Source organism: Notamacropus eugenii, chromosome 7, assembly GCF_028372415.1.
Source record: "Notamacropus eugenii isolate mMacEug1 chromosome 7, mMacEug1.pri_v2, whole genome shotgun sequence".
In the NCBI taxonomy this organism is placed as follows: Eukaryota; Metazoa; Chordata; class Mammalia; order Diprotodontia; family Macropodidae; genus Notamacropus; species Notamacropus eugenii.
Genome location: NC_092878.1, coordinates 95,319,153 through 95,345,252, shown reverse-complemented (window position 1 = coordinate 95,345,252; position 26,100 = coordinate 95,319,153).

Sequence of the window (26,100 nt, the reverse complement as noted above, 5' to 3'; positions counted from 1 at the left end):
ATAAAACATTTACTTCATTGTTTTAAAGTGAAAGAAATCATCAATCATTAAAAACCAACAGGATTTCATAAAGCTCAAGTCATACCTGACAAAAGCAACACTTTGTTCAGAATGCAATTTTATCCATGGTTGTGATAAGACTGATGAATTATTGGAATAAAGAATAAAACAAAATAGAGAAAACAAGGAGAAGGAAGACACATGAGGAAGATGAAGCTGATGAGAGATTATGAAGGTGAAAAGGGAAGAGGAAGGAGAAAATGGAAAGGAAAAGAGGAATGAGGAGGAAAAAAATGAAAGAAGGAGGAACCATGGTATTTGTTCTAACTACCTTCATCTGTTGGTTCAATTTGACATCTGAATTCAGTCTCAAGGCCTACAGTCTCTATTTTTTCTTGCTATTCCTTGAGTATTTGTTTACTTTTAATTGGGGCAGCTAGGTGGTGCAGTGGATAGAGTACCAGTGCAGGAGTCAGGAGGAGCTGAGTTCAAACCTTACCTCAGACACTTGACACTCATTAGCTGTGTGACTTTGGGCTGAACCCCAATTGCCTCATTCTGGGTCATTTCCAGTCATCCTGATGAATATCTGGTCACTGGATTCAGATGGCTCTGGAGGAGTAGTGAGGCTGGTGACCTGCACAACCCTCCCTCACTCAAAAACAGTCAAGTGCAAGTCATGTCATTACTTCTCTGATGGCATGGTCTTCTTTGGCAATGAAGGATGAGCACACACACATTTAATGAGTTACATAATCCTCACAAGGCTATACTAACTGCCAAAGTTGAGTGGAGGGGTTGAATGACAAAGTAGGGCAATGACAGATAGTATGGTAGGTACTCCGTGTGCATTGATAATATTATGATACTGAGAAAGCTGGGCAAGAATATTGAAGTGAATTGGGCTCTGGCAATACCATTGACTATTTTGCCCCTAAGTTCAAAGAAATAGATGGAATTTCATAGGATTTCAGGATATAGATTTTCAGACCTGCTCTGATGGTTCATTTAACATAGACCATAATGGAATGAGTAGTAACCCCTCATGTTTCATTACCACAAGCAGATAAGATTCACTGGAACTAATCATAAATAATTGTATTTCATTTGAAAAAAAAATACATTGATACATATTGTGCTGACTTTTAGTGGGGACAAACCAGGAATTTCCATGAAATGAACTAAAGATAAGAATCATTATTCACCATTATCACATCAAAACAATACTTTAAATATCTAAAAGGAAGAACTTCACACAGTTTTAGTTTATGGTTTTGGCTTTGGTTTTGCCTACCAGTAACAACTTTTACAACAACATGTTATAGATCAATGAAGGCATTATAAGAAATAACCCCATCAACAAACCTGGAAAAACAAATATTTTAGAGAAACAACTTAAGTATGAAGACAGAAATGGCAAAAAATCAAACAAACCAAAAACCCTGAAATATTAGAAATCTTCACATCACAAAACTTAGAAATTCTATTCCAATAATGCTGTAAATAATATAAATAATGCCAGTGTCTCAAATAATTTTGAAGAGAATATGATTACATGGAGTGTAATTTAAAGAATCATTTTCTGATCTGAAAAGCATGAATCAAGCCAGTAGTCCAACTATACCAAAACAAATATTCTTTAAAATTTTCATTTGTCATAGCAACATAATGTGACATATCATTCCACTTTGTTTGGCAGAAAATGTAAAACCTGGGCGCAATAGTTTATGTTGCAGCCAATGTCATGATAAAGAATATAGAAGGAAACTTGAAGCTATCTAAATACATCCCTAAAGATTGTAATCATCATCAGAATTGAAAATAATTTGACATTTTCATTTTGTAGTCCAATGTAATTTACATATTGTGACTCATTTGCTCCTTCTGACAACCTCATGAGATAGGGATTTGAAATATCATTATCCTCATTTAACAGGAGAAGAAGCAGGCTAAGAAAGATGACCTGAAGAGCTCATACATCTTGCAGAGTCAAAGGTATTCTTTCATTTGGATTGTTGTACTGAAGGCTATAGAGAGGTAATCAGAGAAGGAAAAAGAAGGAAAAGAAGGGGAAAGGGAGGAAGAATTTTTAAAGACCTACTATGTGCCAAGCACTATAGTAAGTTATTGTTATTGTTAAGTCACTTTAGTTGTGACCCCATTTGGGGTTTTCTTGGCAAAGATACAAGAGAGGTTTGCCATTTCCTCCTCCACCACATTTTGCAGATGAGGAAATTGAGGCAAACAGTGTAAAGTGACTTTCTCAGAGTCACACAACTAGTAAGTGTCTGAAGTGTGATTTGAACACAAGAAAATGAGTCTTCCTGACTACAGGTGTGGCACTCCATCTACCACGTCACCCAGCTTCTCTGTCGTTACTAAGTGCTTTACAAATATTATCTCATTTGCTCTTCAAAACAACCCTATGAGGTAGGTGATATTGCGAACTTTTTGTAATTATTGTTAATTTTTTACAGTTGAGGAAACTGAGGCAAACAAAAGTTAAATGATTTTCCTAGGGTCACACAGTAAATGTTAGAGGCCAGATTTGAATTCAAGTGTTCTGTATAACCAAGACAATATTCACAGCACTGATGGTGACTATGAATAAGCCAGTGTAGTTCTGAATCACAAAGTATAACAGACTCTCCATAGAGAAGGCAGAAGAAAAGCATTTTTTTCAGACAAAAAGCCAAATCCCCCCACCAGAAAGCCAAATCCATCATAGCAATCAATAAATCAATAGACATTGGCACTTCAGGGACAAAGCCATACCCCACCACACACACACACACACACACACACACACACACACACACACACACACACACACAGACTCTGTTGGGGACTTTCCACAAACAACAAGCACTCACAAGTCTAATTGTCTGCTTGCTTGTATCATCTCCCCTCCACTCTAACTGCTGTCACATAATTCCTCCCAGTTCTGCTCCACCCTTCATGTTCTATCCATTCTGCAAGCTTCTCTCACCACATGTGACTTAGGCTTATATGTGATTTAAGCAGATCACACAGACCTATTAAAGAATGGGAAAGATTTTTCCCAATTAAGTTACCATTGCATCTTCCTGACCCCAGGTCCAGTGCTTTCTCCACTGCACCATTCAGGATTGTATAGTAAGGAATGGAAATATTATTTCACAATTAGGTCAGTAGCAACCTTGAAGAGATCATTTTCATTGGAGTGCAAGTGGCAAAAGCTTAATAACAGTGTTAGAAAGTGATGAATTAGTAATAATCGAATAGAGGCAATGAATGTGGATTATTTGGAGAAGTTTGGCAGTGAATGGAAGACAATATTGCATGTAATTCAAGAGGGTAACAAGTTTAAGTGAAGGCATTTTGTTTGGGGTTGTATTTTAAATAGGATTAGCATCTTATGGTAGAGCATTGGTGGAGACCAACAGAAAGAGGGAAAAAAAAGCAGAAACACAGGAGCAGAAGTTGCAAGACAGGGCAGTGAATAGAATTAATTCCTATAGAATGCTAGAGAAAAGATTGGATTAAGACCACATGTTGAAAGGTAGGAAGACAGGGGCAGGAGATAGGTCAAAAATGAAGGTAGCTTAAAGGATACACATGAATACAAAAGTATCATGAACTATGGATATCACAAACTGGAGAACAGTGGAAACAAGGGAATTGTTTACCCAGTTACAAGAATCATGATAGGAAATAGGGTATCTGTTCAGAAGGCGGGAGAAAAAATTGATGAGAGTAAGAGAGATATTTGAACAAGTTGTTGAGTTACATGTTAAAGAAAATAAAGTGTTGTTTCTTGATCAGAAATCAGTTTAAGTTTGTTTTTATGAATTTGTAGTTTACTCAGAGGCAACTAGATGACTCAGTGGATGGAACTCTGGAAAAATCTGAGTTCAAATTTGGATCCAGACACTTACTAACTGCATGAAATTGGGCAAGTCATTTAACCTCAGCTTGCATTACTTTGCTGGAGAAGGAAATGGCAAATCACTCCAGTTATCTTTGCCAAGAAAACCCCATGGAAAGTACTGGATTGTTATGGACTGTGGAGTAAAAAAATTGGACATAACTAAATTACTGAGTAACAAAAAGTTAACTTGGAAAGCAATATTTTGAACAAAAATGAGATACAAAAACAAACATACAAATGAACAAAACCCCATAACTTCATTTCATGCTTCCCTTCTCTTTTCTACATGTGGAATGATATTCTTTTGGCTGGTTTTGTTTTGTTTTTTGCTATTTCACATATATCTACTTCTTTCTTTGAGTGTTTGTACAAATTATGTCTTTATTGGGAAAATTCTTCTGCCTGTACTCTAGCAAAATCTTAGCATAGGTTACCATTAAACATAAACCATGTTCCTAAAAGAAGGTCTCCTAACAAAAATTTTCCATTTTTAGTGTTCTAATTTATTAACAAGGGCCTAAGGCCCTCAAGATGTCAAATATACCAAGCTCTAATGTCGCTAAACATAATTAAATTTAGCATCACATAAGTTTCTTATAATTCTAAATTGCTTTCTTCCTTCCTTCCTTCCTTCCTTCCTTCCTTCCTTCCTTCCTTCCTTCCTTTCTTTCTTTCTTTCTTTCTTTCTTTCTTTCTTTGTTTCTTTCTTTCTAAGTGAAATATTTCCTGGGATAAGAAATTATATTTCATCTTTTTCTTCAAAATATGCCTGGGAAATATCCTTCATTTTTATTTAATTCTAAGAATTTTTAATAAAACATACATAATATTAATATTTAAATTCACTTATAAAATTTTTCTATTATAGTATTTGTTTAGTTGTATGACTCAGCTCAAGCTCAATGCATTTGCACTTCAGGGAGAGAGTCTGAGTTAAGAACTCTTATCTTTCAGTGTAAATGGAGCTCATTTAGACTCTTGTTCCATGCAAAAAATGTCCCCAAAGACACTAAAGAAAATATCAGAAACCAGGCCTGTGATGGGGAAGGCAAAATGAAAAGAGGCATTGTGAATAGGATGCAAAATTATTACTTACGATGGATGATTTTGTGCATTCAAATTTGCTTTGCAGTAGATTGACCTAAACTATTGTTAGGAGGGAATAAATGAGTCCAAATGTGCATTCTTCACAACCTCTTGTGAGAAATATATTGCAAGACAAAAATATAAATATACATCCTTAAAGACATATGCCATAGTTTATATGCACATTCAAGGTTTATTATTTTTCCTTCCTAAGATCTCTGTCTCTGGAATTTGCTTTGGGTGAAACTGGCAGCTATTTGTATTGGTAATGTCTTTTGCATTCTATAGCAATTATAAGACTATCTGTGCATCAAACATAACTGGGAAAAAGTCCTCATTTAGCAGCAGGATGTTTTTTTTGGTGTGGCCTGATGACTATCAGTAGGAAGAGTTTCAGTTTGCAAATAAGACCTGGTATTTTAAAGAACAAACATAGCTGAAAAGGAATTATCTTCAGATGAATGAGTCTTTGGGCCAATACCTGTACCTTAAGTGGTATGGAGAATTCCCAGTGGTGAAAATCCCTTTACAGTCTAGATTTGCAGTTCACAAGTAAATTATAGCATTGTATCAAAGGTTCCTTAACCTGGGGTAAATTTTTTGTTGTTGTTGTTGAATATTTTGATCACTACATTTGAAGTTAGCTATTTTTCTTTGAAATTCTAGGTGTTTTATTTTAGGAATTTAAAAGCATTTTTTTCCTTGAGAAGGAAGATGTAGAAGTCACCAAACTGCAACAGTGTCCATAGCACAAAAGGAAGTTGAGAACCCCTACTTAAGAAAATAATTTGCAGTGCTGCATTGTTTAGTGACTTTCCCAAGGTCTCATACCTAGGAAGTTTCAAAGTCAGGACTTGACCTCAGGACCTTATAGCGTCAATATAGGTTATTCAGCCACAAAGTTACACTACTTCATTGTAAATTGAAAAAAAAATAATTATTCACTTTCTAGCATGAGCACGGCACTGTGCAATAATGAGGACAAAAAGACAAATATAGGGGAGGGGCAGCTAAGTGACACAGTTGATAGAGCAGCCAGCTCTAAAATCAGAAGGGCCTGAGTTCAAACCCAGCCTTGGACACTTACTAGTTGTGAGACCCTGGTCAAGTTATTTAATCCCTATTGCCTCCTCCTCAATATGTTTTTAAAAGAAAAGAAAATTAGATAGATAGACAGATAGACAGACAGATAGATAGACAGACAAATATGAAACAACCCTGTTATCAAAGGGCTTCAATTATATCAGAATCTATTATATGGTGAGGATGATTATAACAAGGACAAAACTTATGACACCTAAAGTTCCTGGCCATGTTCTGTCCTGTTATTACTTCATCTTCTTTGTTAGTGAACTAGAAATTTGAACTCTGTACCCAAAATACTTATGCATCTGAAAATTACCAGGTTGTATTTTACATACTGAGGACATATAGGGTCAGTGAGTCAGTGACTTAGCTAAATGGGAATACTGGTCAACAAGAGATCGACAAGAGTCCATCAAAATCCTTCACTGATTTCTTTTCCAGTGTTCTGAGATTTGTTCTGTTATTCTTGTTGAGCAGTTTTCAAAGTCCAGATCTTCATGAACCCATTTGGGGTTTTCTTGGCAAAGATAATGGAGAAATTTTCTTCTCCAGTTCATTTTACAAAGGAGGAACTGAGGCAAACAGAGTTACATGACTTGCCGAGGGTGACACAACTAGTATGTCTTTCTGAGGCAAGATTTGCGGTCAGGAAGATTTAGGCCAGGCCAGGCACTCTATCCACTGAACTACCTAGCTGCTCCATTGCAAGGTTTAGTACAGTCTTAATGTTATGTTTTATTTGTTATGGTTTGTTTTCCCCTAAATATTATACTTTCTATATCATATTTCTATATTATACTTTCTCTAGATTATAGATTTCTGGGAAACTGAAGACTATTAATTAGTTATTAGTTAACAGAATTGGCCTTTATACTAGGTTCAAGCTAACATGACTTCTAAGTACTAAGAATAAAGATATACAACAGACAGCAAGGTCTAAACATTCTTGGGATGCTTAGTTGGGCATATCTCTATACCTGAGGTTCTCAGAGTGGAATGGCAAGGCTGATGATAAGGCACAGTGAACCAGAGGGTTAATAAAATAGTTGATTGACCTTATATTATCATAGATGTATTGACATTACATATGACCAATCATCTGGCAAATGGTAAGGCCTATTGCTCCTCCATCTAAAGGAATGTGAAAAACATGTTCTTCTATCAAAAAAAGGATTCAGATCTATCATAACTAGAAATTAAGGGATACAATTAGACTGAAGTAAAGATGGAGTTCTGCATTTAGACAGGAATAAGAATTGAGAAGGGACCATTGTCAAGCGGGTGAAAGGGGCAGAACCTTTTCTCCCTGGGTTCTTGCTCTGACTAGGCTGAACTGATTAGAACTGAGCCAGACAAGCAGGCTAGAGCAAGGTAAAACATCTCCCCTCCAACATCCACTTGACTGCAGCTTGCTTCTTGCTAGGCCAACTAATCTTTTTATATTTCTGGTGGCAGTAAATTCACACATAGATATTCACATGAAGAGACTGGCATTATCATAATCTTTCTCATTGAATCTTTGAGTACAACTCATTTTGTTAAGCTTATAAACTATTCAGACCCTGTGCTATTAGAGAACAAAGTATTTAATAATATTATTATTAATAGTAATATAATAATAATACTAATGACCTCAAAACACAGAGGATATAGCATTGAGCTCAGAGTCACAAATACCTCAGTTCAAGTTTCACTTCTGACACAGATTCGTTTTGTGAGAATGGATAAATCTTTTAAACTCTCATTGTCACCAGGGAACTCTTTAATAGTATATAAGCTGCAGAAAAATTCTCTTAATCATGTGAATTAACTCAGAAAGAGTTTCCTACTGCAATGAAATTCCAAGTCCAATGACAGCAAAATAATAAGAGTACACATTTATTTTTATCTTTTTATTTTAATTTATTTATTTAACTTTAAACATTCATTTTCACAAAATTTTGGGTTCCAAATTTTCTCCCCATTTCTCCCCTCCCCCCACCCCAAAACTCTGAGCATTCTGATTGCCCCTATCACCAATCTGCCCTCTCTTCTATCATCCCTCCCTTCCCTTTTCGCCATCTTCTCTTTTGTCCTGTAGGGCAAGATAACTTTCTACACCCCTTTACCTGTATTTCTTATTTCCTAGTATCAAGAACAGTACTCGACAGTTGTTCCTAAAACTTTGAGTTCCAACTTCTCTTCATGCCTCCTTCCCTCCCAACCATTCTCTTTGGGAAGGTAAGCAATTCAATATAAGTCATATCTGTGTGGTTTTGCAAATGACTTCCATAATGGTTGTGTTGTGTAAGACTAACTATATTTCCCTCCATTCTATCCTTCCCCCCATTGCTTCTATTCTCTCTTTTGATCCTGTCCCTCCCCAAGAGCCTTGACTTCAGATTGCTCCCTCCTCCCCTTGCCCTCCCTTCCATCATCCCCCCTACCCTGCTTATCCCCTTCTCCCCCACTTTCCTCTATTGTAACACAGGTTTTCATACCAAAATGAGTGTGCATTTTATTCCTTCCTTTAGTTGAATGTGAGGAGAGTAAACTTCATGTTTTTCTTTCACCTCCCCTCTTTTTCCCTTCAATAAAAGATCTTTAGCCTGCCTCTTTTATGAGAGTTAATTTGCCCCATTACATTTCTCCCTTTCTCCTCCCAATATATTTCTCTCTCACCCCTTAATTTCATTTTTTGTAAGTTATGATCCCATCCTATTCCATTCACTCTGTGCTCTCTGCCTCTGTGTGCGTGCACATGTGTGTGTGTGTGTGTGTGTGTGTGTGTGTGTATGTAATCCCAGCAGCTACCCAGATACTGAAAAGCTTCAAGAGTTACAAATATCAAATATTGTCTTTCCATGTGGGAGCGTAAACAGTTCAACTTTAGTAAAGTCCCTTATGATTTCTCTTTGCTATTTACTTTTTCATGCTTCTCTTCATTCTTGTGTTTGAAAGTCAAATTTTCTTTTCAGCTCTGGTCTTTTCATCAAGAATGCTTGAAAGTTCTTGATTTCATTGAAAGACCATTTTTTCCCCTGAAGTATTATACTCAGTTTTGCTGGGTAAGTGATTCTTGGTTTTAGTCCTAGTTCCTTTGACTTCTGGGATATCATATTCCATGCCCTTCAATCCCCTAATGTAAAAGCTGCAAGATCTTGTGTTGTCCTGATTGTATTTCCACAATACTTGAATTGTTTCTTTCTAGCTGCTTGAAATATATTCTCCTTGACCTGGGAACTCTGGAATTTGGCCACAATGTACCTAGAAGTTTCTCCTTTTGGATCTCTTTCAGGCTGTGATTGGTGGATTCCTTGAATACTTATTTTGCCTTCTGGTTCTAGAACCTCAGGGCAGTTTTCCTTGATAATTTCAAGAAAGATAATGTCTAGGCTCTTTTTTTGATCATGGCTTTCAGGTAGTCCCATAATTTTTAAATTTTCTGTCCTGGATCTATTTTCCAGGTCAATTGTTTTTCCAATGAGATATTTCACATTATCTTCCATTTTTTCATTCTTTTGGTTTTGTTTTTTGATTTCTTGGTTTCTCATAAAGTCATTAGCCTCCATCTGTTCCATTCTAATTTTTAAAGAACTGTTTTCTTCAGTGAGGTTTTGGACCTCCTTTTCCATTTGGCTAATTCTGCTTTTGAAAGCATTCTTCTCCTCATTGGCTTCTTGAACCTCTTTTGCCAATTGATTTAGCCTATTTTTCAAGGTGTTATTTTCTGCAGCATTTTTTGGGGATCTCCTTTAGCAAGGTGTTGACCTGCTTTTTATGCTTTTCTTGCATCTCTCTCATTTCTCTTCCCAGTTTTTTCTCCACATCTCTAACTGGATTTTCAAAGTCCTTTTTGAGCTATTCCATGGCCTGAGCCCATGGAATATTTATTTTGGATGTGTGGGATACAGAAGCCTTGATGTTTATGTCTTTCCCTGATGGTAAGCATTGTTCTTCCTCATCTGAAAGGGAGGGAGAAGATATATGCTCGCCAAGAAAGTAACCTTCTATGGTCTTATATTTTTTCCCTTTTCTGGGCATTTTCCCAGCCAATGACTTGACTTCTGAGTGTCCTCTCCACCCCCACCTTGCCTCCACATCTGACCAGCCAGTGCTTGGGGGCTGAGATTCAAATGCTGCTTCCCAGCCTCAGGGCTTTCCACGGGGGCTGCTATTCAGTATGAGATTAAGTTCAGGTGCTGGGGGGGGGGGGGGCGGGGCAGGGCCACCACCCAGGCTCAGTTCCTTCAGGGGGTTTATGCAGAGACCTTCATCAATGGATCTGAGATCTGAGCTACTGCCTGCTTTGGGAGCCCTTGTCCCCTGCTGCCTCTGCTGCTGCCTCCCGAGGGGGCCTGAGTTATGGGGACACCTCACTGCCCTCTCGACCAGCCAAAGAGACCCTCTCACTGACCTTTGGCACCTGAGTGTGGAGGGCCTTGCGCAGCTACTGGAGACTCTGTCCCTGAAGCCTGCTGGTATCAGCTCCTCTTGGTGCTACGCAGCCAAGGCAGGGCTGGGCTCTGCTTCGGGTCCAGGGTGTGGCAGACTTTTCGTATTGGTTTTTCAGGGCTCTCTGGAACAGAAATCTCCTCCACTTTGTTGTTCTTTGGCTTCTGCTGCTCCTGAATTTGTTGGGAGTTCTTTACAGGTATTTTTTGGGCTGTGGGTTTGGAGCTAGCATATGCTTATCTTTCTACTCCGCCATCTTGGCTCCTCCCCAAGAGTACACAATTATTAAGTGTTTTAAGGCTCATAATTCTACAAATAGAGAGCATGAATGCTATTATTGCTAGTTTACAGGTGGAAAACTGAGGAAGAGAAGGCATAAGTGACATGTGAAGTGTCATACAGATAATAAATGTCTAACTGTGGACTTGAACTTAAGTCTTTCAACTCTAAGAATAACATACTTAGAAAAATATTATTCTTCTAAATGGCTACACACACATACACACACACAGAGCCATACAGGCACTATTTATGCTAATTTAAGGATTATAACACAGGAAGTAAGCATAATTCTGTTAGAGTAAAGGTAGTGCTATCAAGATTATAGTCAACCAATACTCATTTATATTTAAAAATTAACATTTTCCGCTAAAGTCATATTTTGATGCTACACCATACCAGCTAAGTGACCTAGGGTACAAACTTTGGCATGGTCTTAAGAGAAAGGAAAGGTCTCCATTACAGACAACTAAATGACATAATCAGTTGATGACTATACCTGGAATCAGGAAGATCCGATTTTAATTCCATCTTCAGAGGATACCCAGATGATCCTAGCAAATCATTTAGCCTCCCTCAGCTTCAGTTTCCTCATCTCTAAGTGGGGACAATAATAGTGTCTACCTCCCAGTGTTGTGAGGACTGAGCGAGATAGTATATATAAAGCGTTCACCAACCTTAAAGCACTATATAAATGGAGCTATTATTATTTATACTGTCCTACTACCAACACAGATACAGTCAAATAGGCTCATATAACAGTATACCACTAGGTGTGTGTGTGTGCGTGTGTGTGTTTGTGTGTGTGTGTGTGTGTGTGTGTGTGTGTAACAGTAAGCACTTCAACATACACAGGGAGGCCTGCTATCACAAGTTCTTTGATCTGCTTTTCTAGAAGGAAAACAACTTGAGGGGTCAACAATCACTTTAATCAAGCGTAGGTATGATTCACTAGGTTCAGGGCAAAAAGTCAGCACCCTGAACTTCAGAAAAAATACAGAAAAATCGAAATCAATAGACAGGACTTCCAACCTGCCTGACTTAAGCAATGCAAACATCATAAGTCAACAGACAGATCCAACTGTCTAACCATTACATGCGTACACAGTTACCAGAGAGAGAAGCACCAACATCTGGGTTTTCTAGGTCAGGGGCCTCCTTAGCAGCTGCCCAGAGTCTCCTCTGGCCAAACAAAGACTTCCAATCAGTAAGCCCCAAAATAAAACCTCATCCTCAGAGTATTTATACATTTTCTTTATAGCTAGAGAGCATTACAACCCTTGAGAACCAGTGCCTCATCAGAAAATTAACAAAAGGTGTGGGCCAGCCTACAAATCTTTCCAGGATCATTAATGGGTGGGGAAGATCTTTAATCATGTTAAAATAATTAACAATATATGTACATATATACATATACATATGCATATATATATACATATAAATGTATATATATATACATTTGTTTATATACTGTTTCTAGTTAAAGAAACTCTTGTTTCTGTATTTTACTCCCAGTAAAGACTCTTGGTTGATAAAGGCAAGATTCAATCAGAGGCACTCAATTATACTAGAACAAAAACAGCAAAAGATCCTACTTTGCTTGTAATTACAGCATGTGTGAGTGTGTGTGTCTGTGTGTGTGTATTCCTAGATATAACAATCAATCGATGAAGAATAATCCATGGAAGATGTACACAACAGTGAAGGCACAACTTACATATTTATTAAACCTCAAGTAAGGTATCAGAGGAGAAGAAAGTGATATTAGTAACCTTGCACAGCCCTCCTTTACTCAAATCAAAGTCAACTCCAAGTTATGTCATCATCTTGATGTCATGGTACTATTAGAGAACTATGGACAAACACAACAGGTGAGTGAGAACCAGCTCCTCTCCTCCCCTCACTCTCCTCTCCTCTGGTATCCTGCCCAGGGGAAGATAAACTCCATGACCAAAAGCTGCCTTTTTTCCTTTGGGTTAACTGGCTATGTTTTTTGCTCAAAGAACAAACCTTAAATCCAAATCATGCTGGAGCTCATAGACTAGACAACAAGTCCTAGCCCACATAGCACAGAGTGGATGTAATAACTAAATAGTAATTGTTTCTCTTTTACCCAGGAACCCTGTGGCTCTTCCCCTCCCAGTTTTTGTTGTTGTTGTTGTTGTTTGTTCATTTGTTTGTTTGTTCACTATTAAAGGGGCTATCTCTTGAGTAACTTAAAGAAGTCTTTTCTTTGAATGGGTGTATCTTACTCAAAGTAAGACTGTGATAAGACCTTAGCCTGAAAGGGCCAGGGTCTCAGATTCCATCCTGAATCATCTCCAGTTGTCCTGATGAATATTATGCCATTGGACTCAAATGACTCAGGAGAAGACAGTGAAGTTGGTGACCTTGCACAGCCTTTCCTCCCTCAAATCAAATGCAACTGCAAGTCATGTCATCATCTTGATGTCATGGTCCTCTTAAGGAATGAAGGACAAACACAAGAAGTAAGGTATCAAGTTGATAGCATTCTGATACATAAAGGAAACAGAATGCTTGGCTTCACCCTAGGCAAAAAGGAAGAATGCATTCACAGTTTTAGTTGAAGGAACTACTGTAGAAGTGAGTAGTTTTCAGATTTCTGAGTAAACTTCAAGATTCATCAGTGAAATTTCTTGCTATCCCAGAACTGCACTTTAAACAATTTTATTTTACTGTGACAAAAATGTCATCTTCAAGAAATCTAATATCTTTACTGTTCTGAATTACGCATCTCTAAGTTGACTATATATTGTCACATATGTGTGTGTATTTCTACCTTTTTTAACTTAAATTATTGAAAGCTACTTCAAATTGCTCAAAAGAAAAATTCTTCACTTTCTATATAAGGTCATTGAAGTCTCTAAACCTCTTCATGTGGCTTATAGAGCTGTCTCATGTCAGTTTCTCTCCCCTTCAAGATTGTGTGCTCCTCTTCTACCATGGCAAACTTTGTTCCTATTGATTTCTGGAACTGAAATGTATATAATTACAACCGCCTCTTGTGCAAAAAGAAAATGTCATTTCAACAAAAAATAATCTTTTTTACTGGATACTTGAAAGGAAAAAAAATCATAGATTATCTAGGCAATCAGTAGGAGTAAAAACAGCACCAGCACTAATCTACCAGCAGAGGCAAGATTCAATCTCATTTTGTAACACATGTCCTCATTGATTTTTATTAACCAGCAAAAGGCTAGCACTATGTAAGATTAGTAGATTATATAAGATTAGAAGATATAGCCTTCAATGGAAAGGACTTACTTATGGTTACATATGCATGTATGATTCCAAATGTTTGAGGATTATTTTTGCCTTTCAATATCACATTCCAAATTGGGCAAGGTAGAACAACTCTATCATCCCTCCTGCATGGGGAGGCTGAGGTTGGTAATGCTTCCATGCTAACTATCATTAAGATTGCACAAGTGAGTGCTAAAATCATTCAATTAACAAGTACCATAAAACACAGACTATGTTTTCTGATCTAAAGTTATTGTCAACTCTATCTTTATGCATATCCGTCATGGTAAATAAGCAATTTCTTTGGAAGCAAACAAAATAAATTATTTAAAGACACTTCAAATCACTCAAAAAAAAAAAGACTACTTTCCATTTGAGATCACTGAAGTCTCTCAATTTTTTCAAGTGGCTTCTACAACTTTTTAACTTGAGTTTCTCTTTTTCTTTAAGATTTAACGTGTGCTGGTGTCCTATCTCTTGTCTCTCTCATTCTTGCTACATGGTCAGTTCAACTTCTTTGGGGTTTTCTTGGCAAAGATTGTGGAGTGGTTTGCCAATTCCTTCTCCAGCTCATTTTAAAGATAAAGAACTGAAACATGGCTAGTGACATGCTCAGGTTCACACAGTTAGCAAGTGTCTGGGGCCAGATTTAAACTCATGGAGTTGATTCTTCCTGACTTCAGCCTCCACGCTCTATTCACTGCACCACCTAGCAGCACTGAATAGGGAGAAAGAAAAAGAGAGAGATACTCACTGAAGATTTTTATGTCATTTCTTGAATTCAGGACATCATTAATATGCTAGAATGTATTTACACTTACCACAAAATTTGCCATTGCCCTTTAGACTAACTAAAATTCTGATTTTTTTCTGTTGTCTCAGACTCCTCTAGCTTCAATTTTTGGGGGGTTAATGGGAAAACAACCATTTATATTGTGTATGTTAGTGGTATAAAAACAAACAGAAATTCAAAATTTTATTGTGATAATTTCCCTATATGCCACAGGTGTGTGAACATTTCAAGAATCACAGCAATAGCAAGAAAAGGAAAGGATCCTTACATCTGGTCAACTTGTTCTCTAACTATCTGGTAAAGAAACCCAAATTGGAATTTTGTCCAAGGGAATATATTGAAACTACCAGGTCTTTCTTTCATATTTTAATCCTTGGTTGGTTGGTTGGTTGTTGTTCTTCATTGTCGAAGAGGACCAAAACAATATCACCATGATAAAGTGAAGTTTCTTTGTGTACAATTATGGTTGATCAGATCAACACAAGCTTTGAATGCTCTACCACAGATTGGGCCCAGATAATCTGTGTGAACATTTGGGGTAGTTGCTCCAAATTTGCATATCATACATTTCCTTTGTGCTGTTTCAATTCTGCTTAATTCATACAGCACAGCGCCCTTTCTAATGTGGACATACCATACTGAGCAGTCTTGTGCCAGTGTCTCCTATGTCCCACAATCAAATCTAAAGTTCTTGTACCACTTCATCTAACCACCACATGGTCACTTGGCCCATGCAAGTTCTCCATAAAATAATCTTTTTGGCAAATGTACATTTTGCATTCTAACAACGTGGCCAGCCCAACTGAGTTGTGCTCTCTGAAGCATAGTTTGAATGTTTGGCATTTTAACCTTATAGAGGAACTGAAAGAGGCTTAGTTGAATGGATTTTAAGGCACTCTCAAGATTTTTGAGGGTTGTATAAATTCAGTTATTGTGGTGAGGATATGAAAGTCCTTGCCGTTGCAAGATATCATTTACTTGCTAACTTAATGATTATTAAAATGCCATTTCTCAGTAATCCCTCCCATACAAAAGTGGTCATAAAATATAAAATTAATTATCAAAAGTATTATTAGTTATCATAAGGAGTAAATCTTCAAAGCACTACTAAACAGGGGAATTCAGACCAAACAACTCTGAGTTGTTATTTCATATTCATTAAATGCTCAGAAAAACAAGACATATAGCAAGTACCAAAGGAAAGTCACTTGAATAATTACATAGGACTTATTTACCTACATAGACAGGATGTATAGGCATCCTTGTGGAGGAAATTCCTACCTGGAGAGTTCCCCATGCTGACAAAATCACAGATTCTTCCAATACTCCCATATTCACATATTGAGCGAAATATCTTTTAACTTTTTTTCTGTAAAACTTCTTCCCATCTGAGGAGCAGTATAACTTCATAACATGAATTTAAGGTGTGACTTCTGTTGAGTACCTCCTAGTTCCTGATTGTTTATTATAAACAAGGCAAACTCCTATAATTTTACGAATAGTGAATACAGCGAATGCAAAGCTGGAAATGGTGAGATTGCTTAATCCATATTTAGTCATATCACAAACTTAATGTACTTTAATTTTGCCATTGGTGAGATCTAACAACCTCTGGTGTTTAGGGAGAAAGAAAAAAGGAAAGAAGGAAGGAAAGAAGAAAGGAAGAAAGGAAGGAAGGAAGGAAAAAAATAAAGTCTACTTTATGGTGAGGCACAAATTAAAAACAAAGACATGTCTAGAATCTTGTAGAATATACACATGGATACACATTTGTGTGCTTCCTCTTAAGGGACAAATTACAAAGCTGTGTAAGTAATTTAGAAAAAATACTTTATGTCTTTGGACAGTAAAGGAAAAAAAGCAGGAAAAAAAATCAATTTGGAGGTTTGAATCAGAGTTCATTTCCAAAAGCAGATTCAGATATATCTGTACTCCTATAAAGCTGCCCACTACAACATTTCTCATTTTCACAGCATCTGAAGGCCACAGATGTCAAATTTACCTACAATCTCAGAAAATATTTGCAAAGCACTGGGGATGAAGTAAGAATACATAGTGTGAAGATCCTTTCATGAGCTGTTTTTTTTTTTTTCTAAAGTTACTGCAGTAGGAAGGCATCTCGATCACCATTCATTGAAGCCCATTCAATAATTGCTCTATTTCAGTAGTCTGAGTTTCTATTTTTAGTTCTTTTATTAAGGTTTATTGGAAGTTGTCTAGTTCCATCACACTGGGTCTCCCAACATGAAGCCAAACAAATAGCCCTTGCTGCTTCATCTGTTGTTATTCCGTTGTTCTTTTTACTGATTCAGAGCACAAAATGTCTGAGATTACCTCTAGTCAATGTCAGAATGAACAGGTAATTTGGAAAGGAAAAACAATCATCCAGTCAGATGATGAATTCAAACTGATAGAAATTGTAGACCTATAGAAAATCAAAATAAAGCAGACCAAGTCTATGTTGCTGTTTGGCTTTTGAAAAAAGCACCTAAATCTTCCCATTAGCCTTCACTTTCCTCAACTAAAAATTCTGAATTAATATTGGCTTCAGCCTAGGATACATAAATGTTAAAATGATGTTAAAAGTATGAAGTTCAAATACCATACTTGAAAAAATAACAACATGTTATATTTGTTTAACAAAGGAATTATTAACCTAATGTTCACAAATTCTGTTACTCTTTCTTTTTTAATTGACAAAAGTATTTCAATGTAATCCTTTGTAAACTCAAGTATTTTATGCATTTATGCATTTAAAAACATTATTCTGAGAATTTTTCTGTGAGTTTCACCACACTGACTGAGTTACTGATATACAATCAGAATCACACACACACACACACACACACACACACACACAGGTTAAAAGCTCTTGGTTTAGCAATAATGTGATAATGATATTTGAAGGTACTTTAATATTTGAACCATTTCATTGCCAAATTCATTATCAACAGATTGGGTTCATGTATATTTCACCTATGAGACCTACCGATTGGTCATGTAATTAACTGGACAAATTACATTGCTGTTTTCTTTAAAAAAAAAATTAAAAGCACAAAATAAAAATGAAAAAAGTACAAGACAGTGAAATCTTTGTTCAGCTGAAATCTGTTGCCTTAATTGTTCTCCCTTTTTTCTTCTTTGGATTTGTTTTCCTTCTATAGAGAGAAACTGAGAGGAGAGGAAAGAACTCTGAATTTGTGAAAGGGTAGCTGAATGATAGACTATATTCTAATGAAAATTTACTAATTAATACATTTACCAAATTAGTCTTGCTGCATTTACAATAATCCAAACTTTAGGCTAAAAATATATTTCCAAGTTGAAGTATTTTGAGATGTTTCAATGACTAGATATGAATAATTTGAAATCATGCAATTGTCTTTTTGTAAAAGTACAATGGTAATTGGCTGAAAACAATTTTCTAAAGGGAATTAAGCATTCCTTTTCTTCCAAAAAGGGGAGCTAGGTATATCAATGGATAGAGCAATGGACTGAGAATCAAGAAGACTCATCCTTCTGAGTTCAAATCTGACCTCAAATACTTAATAGTGTGACCCTGAGAAAACTATTTAATCTTGCTTGACTCAGTTTTCTCAACTGCAAAATAACATGGAGAAGAAAATAGCAAATCACTACACTTTCTTTGACAAAGACAAAACAAAACAAAAGCCAAGATGGAGTCATGGAAAGTTGGACATAACTGAAAAATGACTGAACATCATATAATTTGTTCTAAATCCTCTTTATGTGGAATGGAAAATTTCATTTCAACATGATCAATTGATCACAAATGTCACAAAAGTGGAAGGTGAATGAATGGATTTTCATAAAACTGATCTTTTCATACATAAATTTTTAAATTATTGGAGTTTATCACTTTTATTGAAAAGAATATCAGTACCAACAGATATGGAGAATATGGAAACAAAAACTGCATTTAGGTAATTTAAGTTAAAAAATATAATTATTGAGAGGTGATAACAGGACAGCCAAATTGGAAATGTCTTGAATGACATTGTGGGCATTAAAAGTTTAAGAATGATTGAATAGGGATTTAAAGTGTAGTGCATGAATACTCCCATCAAGACTCTAGTCTTAAAGAAGTTCTCAAAGTCAATAGGAAAAAGTAGAAGACAGAGAAGTCCAAGATACAGTAATCAAAGAGGAACAAGGAAAGCAAAGTTACTATGGCAACAATATGGGGATTTCAAAAAAGGATTATTGGTGAATGACATCAAATGCTACAGTGAAGTAAAAGAGAATGAAGTCAGGAAAAAGGTCACTGAATTTGTCAAGAAGATCATTAATGACTTTCAATGGAGCAATTTTGGTAGATGGACAGTCAATTTCAAAGTATACATACACACATCAGTCAAAATAGAGTTTGTATTATTCCTCCAACACTTACATGCCATATGCCTCTGGGCAAATTGGTTAACCCCTTAGCCTCATTTTTCTCACCTATAAAATGGGATAATAATACCTATCCCCTTGGGTTTTTGTGAAGTTCAAAGGGGAATTCTTGTATTATAGTTACATATACTTTTTATGTGTTGTTATTTATGTTGCTGTTTTATTATACTCATTTATTTTAGTCATCTTTCCTATTTGATATAGAAAGGAAGAAAACAGGTTTAAATGTTTTCTCTGCCATAGTAATGCCTATAAAACCCCTTTCATAAAAAAATTATAAATGAATAAAGTCTAATCTGTACAATCACAAAATAAGCCAATAATATTAAAATTTCATTTATAATTTTTTTAAATGAACATATTACAAGTTAAGAGCCCTCACCTAGCAGAAAGGTATGGTATAAAATGAAATATCTTTTGCATACTTTGGGAACATATATTAGACTTAATCATGAGGCTCAAGATATGTTATATTCTGTTAGCTGAGATTATTTAGAGCTTGTGAGACTTCGCAAGTGTGTGTAAAATCAGGTCTACTTGATTTTCTTCAACCCCTTTTGTTGTCTTTTCCATATAAACTAAAGCAGTTCATTGGCATTTCTCAAAGTTGGGAAAAGAGAATGAAATATCACATTAGAATTAAACAGAATAAAGAATACTGAAATGCAATAGATGTCAGTTGCTAAGAATGGTAATGAGAAATGTTGTGGAGAGAGAAAATGTGAACCAGGTGCTGAAATCAGCTAAGCAGCTGAAAAATTGACAGGGGTGGTGATAACATTAAGGGAGCTCTGCCAAGGAAGGAAGGTAATGAGATATCTGGGCAAGTACTAGATAAAAGGAGGAAAATGATTTCTAAAGAACAGTTTCCAGTTCCCAATTTTGGCTAAGGCTGATCATAAAGGCAGTTTACTAAGGTACCAAACTGAAAACATTTTTATAATGCAAGTCAATGAATATTTTTCAATTGTTGGTGTTTGTAATATACCAGGATAAATATCATCGTGCTTCCTTTTCTCCCTGCATCCATCATATTTTAGGTGGAGGTTTGCACTATCATACCATAGCATAGCATATTATAACATAGTATAACATGCCATAGCATTGTATAACATTACATGACAATATATATTTCTTTTAGAGAAATATAACAAGATAATAATGTGTCCTTTTATAGATGAAAATCAGAACTTTGGTGTTTTATATCAGCCCTCATCAAATCACAGCAGAAACACCTTTTTCAGTCTTTAGGGTCACATGTCAGGAAGGTCAGAGATTAGCTGAAGTATCTGGAAGAAAATAACTGAAATTAGGAGGGGATAATTTTGGCAGAATAACATCTTTAGCAGTTAGGTGTGATCTACAGATTTCCTTAAGGATTAAAATCCTAGGACTGCAAAAAAAATTTTTTTAAAAGCCAACAACAGACTAAAGTCTAATAAAAATAAAGATACTTTCTTCTACTATAAACAGGCTATGTGTCCCATAAAATATATCCAGGGACTCAGTTCATAAACTACAGCATTAAGAAGCATTAAGTATAAGTGCACTAACACCCCTGTGGAATTAGACTTGTTTGTCTGATACTAAAGATCAGACAGAACTAGGCCTCAAAAATGGAAGCTGTATTCAGTTAGGCTTGATGTAAAGAAAATCTTCCAAACCTTTTTGGGGAGGAGCTGTGTTCCTCCTCACTAGATGTCTTCAAACAAAGATGGGTGGCTATTGATTGATGATATTGTAGTAAGGTTTCTTTTTCATTTTGTGTTTGAAGTTAGTTTCTGAGGTCCCTTCCAAATCCAAGATTCTGGAATTGTGAAACTCCTAGGTCCAATTGTGGAAGAATTGTCACTGTTGCAGTGACACTGTCACTGTCTTTTCCAAATTGTACACTTTAATTCAACCCTCAAAACATAAGAGGTCCTCAATAAATGCCTGATGCCTCTAGATATATACTGAGTTACATTTCCCTTTGGGCTTATAGAAGCTAAACAAAAACAGGCAGGGTGCCCAAGTACAATGGCAGCACATCTGTACATTGGCAGGTGGCAATTTATGCCATTAAAAAAGACTTTCTGTTATCAATTATGTACCATTTCAAAAGCCTACTTTCCTAAGGTATGGAGCAGAACAGGACTGAATGGCTCTTTAATTCTGTGATAATTCTAATTTTCTTTTAGAAAGTATTTTGCATTTTCTTTCAAGTCTAGGCAATTGTGTTAATAGTATATAATTTTTGTTCAGTTGATTTCTCATCACCCAATTAAATTCAGCTGGGCCTCTTGCCTTGTAAATCATCAGGGCTGTGATTATCTTATGATAACCAGACACCCTGTTTTGTGTTCTTGCTTAATTGGTAATATACATAAGAAATGTTTGTGTTGGTTCTCTGAGATTAACATCTAATTTTCGTAACAACAAAAATACTTTGATTTTGCATTTGTGCCAATATTAAAATATCTCTTCATCCCAAATGGTACTTGAAAACATTGATTTCTTGGAGATATGTCTGAAAGAAAATAATTGGTTATGATATTGTCTGCTTGCATATGAGTCAAAGAAAGCAAGATGAGAGTTAGTAATGCTGGCTTTTAGAGAGGTGTAGGGAATTAGATTTAATTGTGTCACAAGCTGAGTGTCACTCTCAAACAACAAAACGATGAACTTTTCCTTGAGTGGCTGTGAACAGAGAGAGCAAATTTTCTTCAAAGTAGCCGTGGCAAATTCTTTTGAATATATGCTTTACACTCTGACAGTTCGAAAAGAGAATTTGGGTTAAAATGAGCTTTCAAAACAGAAAATTTTAAGGGATAACAGCTAAAGAAAGCTCAGTCTAAAATTTAGGTGATAGAAATGTTAGGTCTATGAATACTTTTCTAGAGCCGAATGTGCCATAGGTACATACACACATTTGACATATACACATATATGTAATGAACATATATATTACACATTCATTCACGTACAGATACACATGTAAAGGATATGTTTTGTGTAGTATCATACTGCCACACACTCTGTGATTGCGTCGTTGCTTCAATTAAACTACACATAGAATACACATAGTATTTGCTCCTAAAATTTTAACATTCAATTCACCAGACAACAAAAAGTGTTTTAAGAGTCATGTGAATATTAAAATAAATATGTATGAATATATATTTTTTTCATAATCAAATCTGCAAGATTTCTATTTATGGGTTTACATTCTTGTGGTGATAATGTCAATTTTTCAGATAGTGTGAACACAGTTTAATGTTATACAAACTTGAGGAAGATATTTCTTGAAATGTTTAAATGCATCCTTCCCTCTGCTCCATCAGTCAGAAATTGCTGATAGCCATTTTCAGCATCTATAATGGTTTGATGTCTATCTAGGGAACAAGGGTAAAACTAAACAGATCAAATGTAGTCTTTGTCCTTTATTGTACCTGACAGGTTTTTTTGATGGACAAATGGACGAGTAGTATTTTAATGTACTTGTGCATCTATCTCTCTTTCACGTGTGCTTTCGTTTTTCTTCATTTTGTAGCATACTGATGAATGAAGTAGCTGGTCCTCTAACAGCACTGACATCTTTGTTAATAAAAAAAGTACCTCATGTAAGAAAGTCTTTTAAATAAAGTAGAGACTATTTTTTTCTTGATTCATATAAATTCAATTCAATAATTCAACAGACATTTTAGTCCTCACTATATGTAAGATATTCTTCTAGGCTCTGGGGATATAAGGGCACAAGAAATATGAAGATTAAAAAAAGTTCCTTCTCTTAAGAGAATTACATCCCACTGGGGATATAATATATAAACAGATGAGTAAACACCAAATAACTTGAAGAAGAATAAAGTATTTATATCCAGAGGGATCATGAAGTAAATAAAAGTTGAAGCAACGTTGAAATTATAAAACCCTATTGAAGTGAAGTTTTATTATAATTATTATAGCATTCACCACAATTTGGGGTTCTAGAGAAAAAAATGAACATGACACAACTTTCTTCCCCTTGTACTTCTATCTAGACTTTGTACTGTACATATGAAAAGGTAGCTCAAGTCTGGGTCTAGGAATAATGAAGTGCAAAGTACCAGTAGTCTCCTCCTTGTCTCTTGATGTACCTTGATTTTAGCTCTTGGGAGGTCTGGATGTGGAATTAGGAAGACTTGGGGTCAAATATTACATTAGACAGTCGCTTAAACTTTCTGGATATTGGGCTCCTCTACAAAATAAAGTTCTTTAAAGTCCTATACCTATAAATTCATGACCTTCAAAAGTACCTACTAGCTATAATTTTATAATTCTAAGACTCTTATATTTCTAGGAATTCATTGTCATCTGAAAATTCTTCTTCTCTATAGGAGACTTGGATCTGGAATTTCTCTGCTGGGCATGTCTTGAAGAAGTATTTCAACATTACACTTCTCCAATAGCTTCATATCTGGACCCAATAAGTTTTGATGGGAATGAAGGGGAAGAAAGAAGCAACCATCTTTCCTCCACCCCAGTGATCCAAGACTGTATACATTCCCTCTCTTAATCAGTATTTTTTATCTGTGGGCTTTGTTACACCATTATTGTTAGTGTTCATCTTGGGGATACATCAATATCTATCTCTGTATCTCTATCTATCTATCTATCTATCTATCTATCTATCTATCTATCTATCTATCTGTCTGTCTGTCTGTCTGTCTGTCTGTCTGTCTGTCTGTCTATCTATCTATCTATCTATCTGGCTGTGTTTGTATGTATGCATGCATTTTACGGAGAGCTCCCAAGGGCCAGACCATCACATGTTGGTCAGGAGAAATGATACAAGGACACTCTCAAGGTCTCTCTCAAGAACTTTGGAATTGATTTGTGACATGGGAGACTGGCACAGGACCTCTCTGTCTGCATCCCCACATCAGAGAAGGTGCTGTGCTGTATGAGTGAAGCAGAATTGAAATAGCTCAAAGGAAATTATATTTCCTTTGAAATGTGCAAATTTAGAGTATCCACCTTGACTGCTCACAAGGACTATGGGCCCAAACTGTGGTACACCTTTCTGAGCTCATACTGCTCTGATCAACCACAGTAGTACACATCAAAGCTTCACTTTATCATGGTGATGTCATTTTGGTCCTCTTTGAAAATGAAGGATAAAAATCATGTATATAGACACACATAAGCATATACACATACATACACACATAGATATATATACACACACACATATATATGTATATCTCTGCCTCTGTCACTCTACATATATATCCTCCAAGTCACATATGTATAGACACACACATGTGGTTTTATATACACATGTGATGATATGTTTGCATATGTACTACATGCATATGCATCTACATACTTATATGCATGCATATATGTATTATATGTGTAATGTGCATTGTGTGTGCATATTTGTATATATATAGTGTTATATATATGTATAGTTGTGTGTGTACACACACACACACACACACACACATATATATATATATATATATATATATATATATATATATATATGTATATATACATCAAATGGGCAGCTAATGGTGCTTGACCCAGACTCAGAAAGACTCATCTTCCGGAGTTCAAACCCAGCCTCAGACATTTACTATCTATGTGAACCTGAGCATGTCATTTAACCCAGTTTCTCTCAGTTCCTTATCTACAAAATAAACTGGAGAAGGAAATGACAGACTAGTCTGGTATGTTTGCTAAGAAAATGGGGTCATAAAGTATCATATATTACTGAGCAATTGTAAAATATATCACATATACAATCAGGGAAAGGGAATGTATAACCTCCAGTTCATGTGACCTCTAGGTCCTCAAGTGCAGGCCATTGACTGAATCCAAACTTCACAGAACAAATCTCGTTAATAAAGGATTTATTCTGTGAAACTTGGACTCAATCCAAAGGCCACACTGAAGGACCTAGAAGGCCACATGTGTCCTTGAAGCCACAGGTTACTCATCCCTGACATACATAAGCATGTGAACACATGTTGTGCATGTACGTATATGCATATATACATATTTACACACATACATCAATATGTACAGACACATATGTATACATGTGTGTATGTGTGTATATGCACACATGCATGCGCACATACATATGCACATGCATAAACAGTCTTCTAACATACCCTCAGTTTAATTCAATACACCCCTGGTAGACACCTATTATATTCAAAATATTGTGTTAGGCTGTAGAAATGCAGAGATGATTTTTTTTTGAATAATTATCCTCAAAACCTTTTCATTCTTGCATAGTTGATCTTGAGTGCTACCCCACTCCTTCTTCCCCTTTAATGTCCATATGCGTTCTTTCAAAATTAGCCAGTAGTAGTAGTGGATCTGACTGAGTAACATAAACAATCATTTATACTCCTTCACACAGGGATATAAAATGGATTTCGGGTGGAGAAAAAAAGAAAAAAAATATTCAGATTATCTCACAGTGAAAGAGATTTCCATGTTTGATCTGAATAACTTCTTGTATTATTCTTATTATTTGTTTTCCTCTGTACTTTAATTGGACTGTTAGAGAGTACAGTGGATAGAATTCAAGACTTTGAGTCTGGAGGACACATCTTCTTGAGTTCAAATATGGCCTCAGAAACTTACTATCTGTGTGAACCTGGTCAAGGCATTTCACCCTATTTGTCTCAGTTTCCTTATCTGTAAAATAAACTAGAGAAGGAAATAGCAAACATCACTTGTATCTTTGCCAAGAAAACCCCAAATGGAGTCACAACGAGTCAGATTGGACTGAACAATAACAGCAGCATTTCAATTAAGTGCACTGTGATGTGAGGATACAATACTAGCAACATTT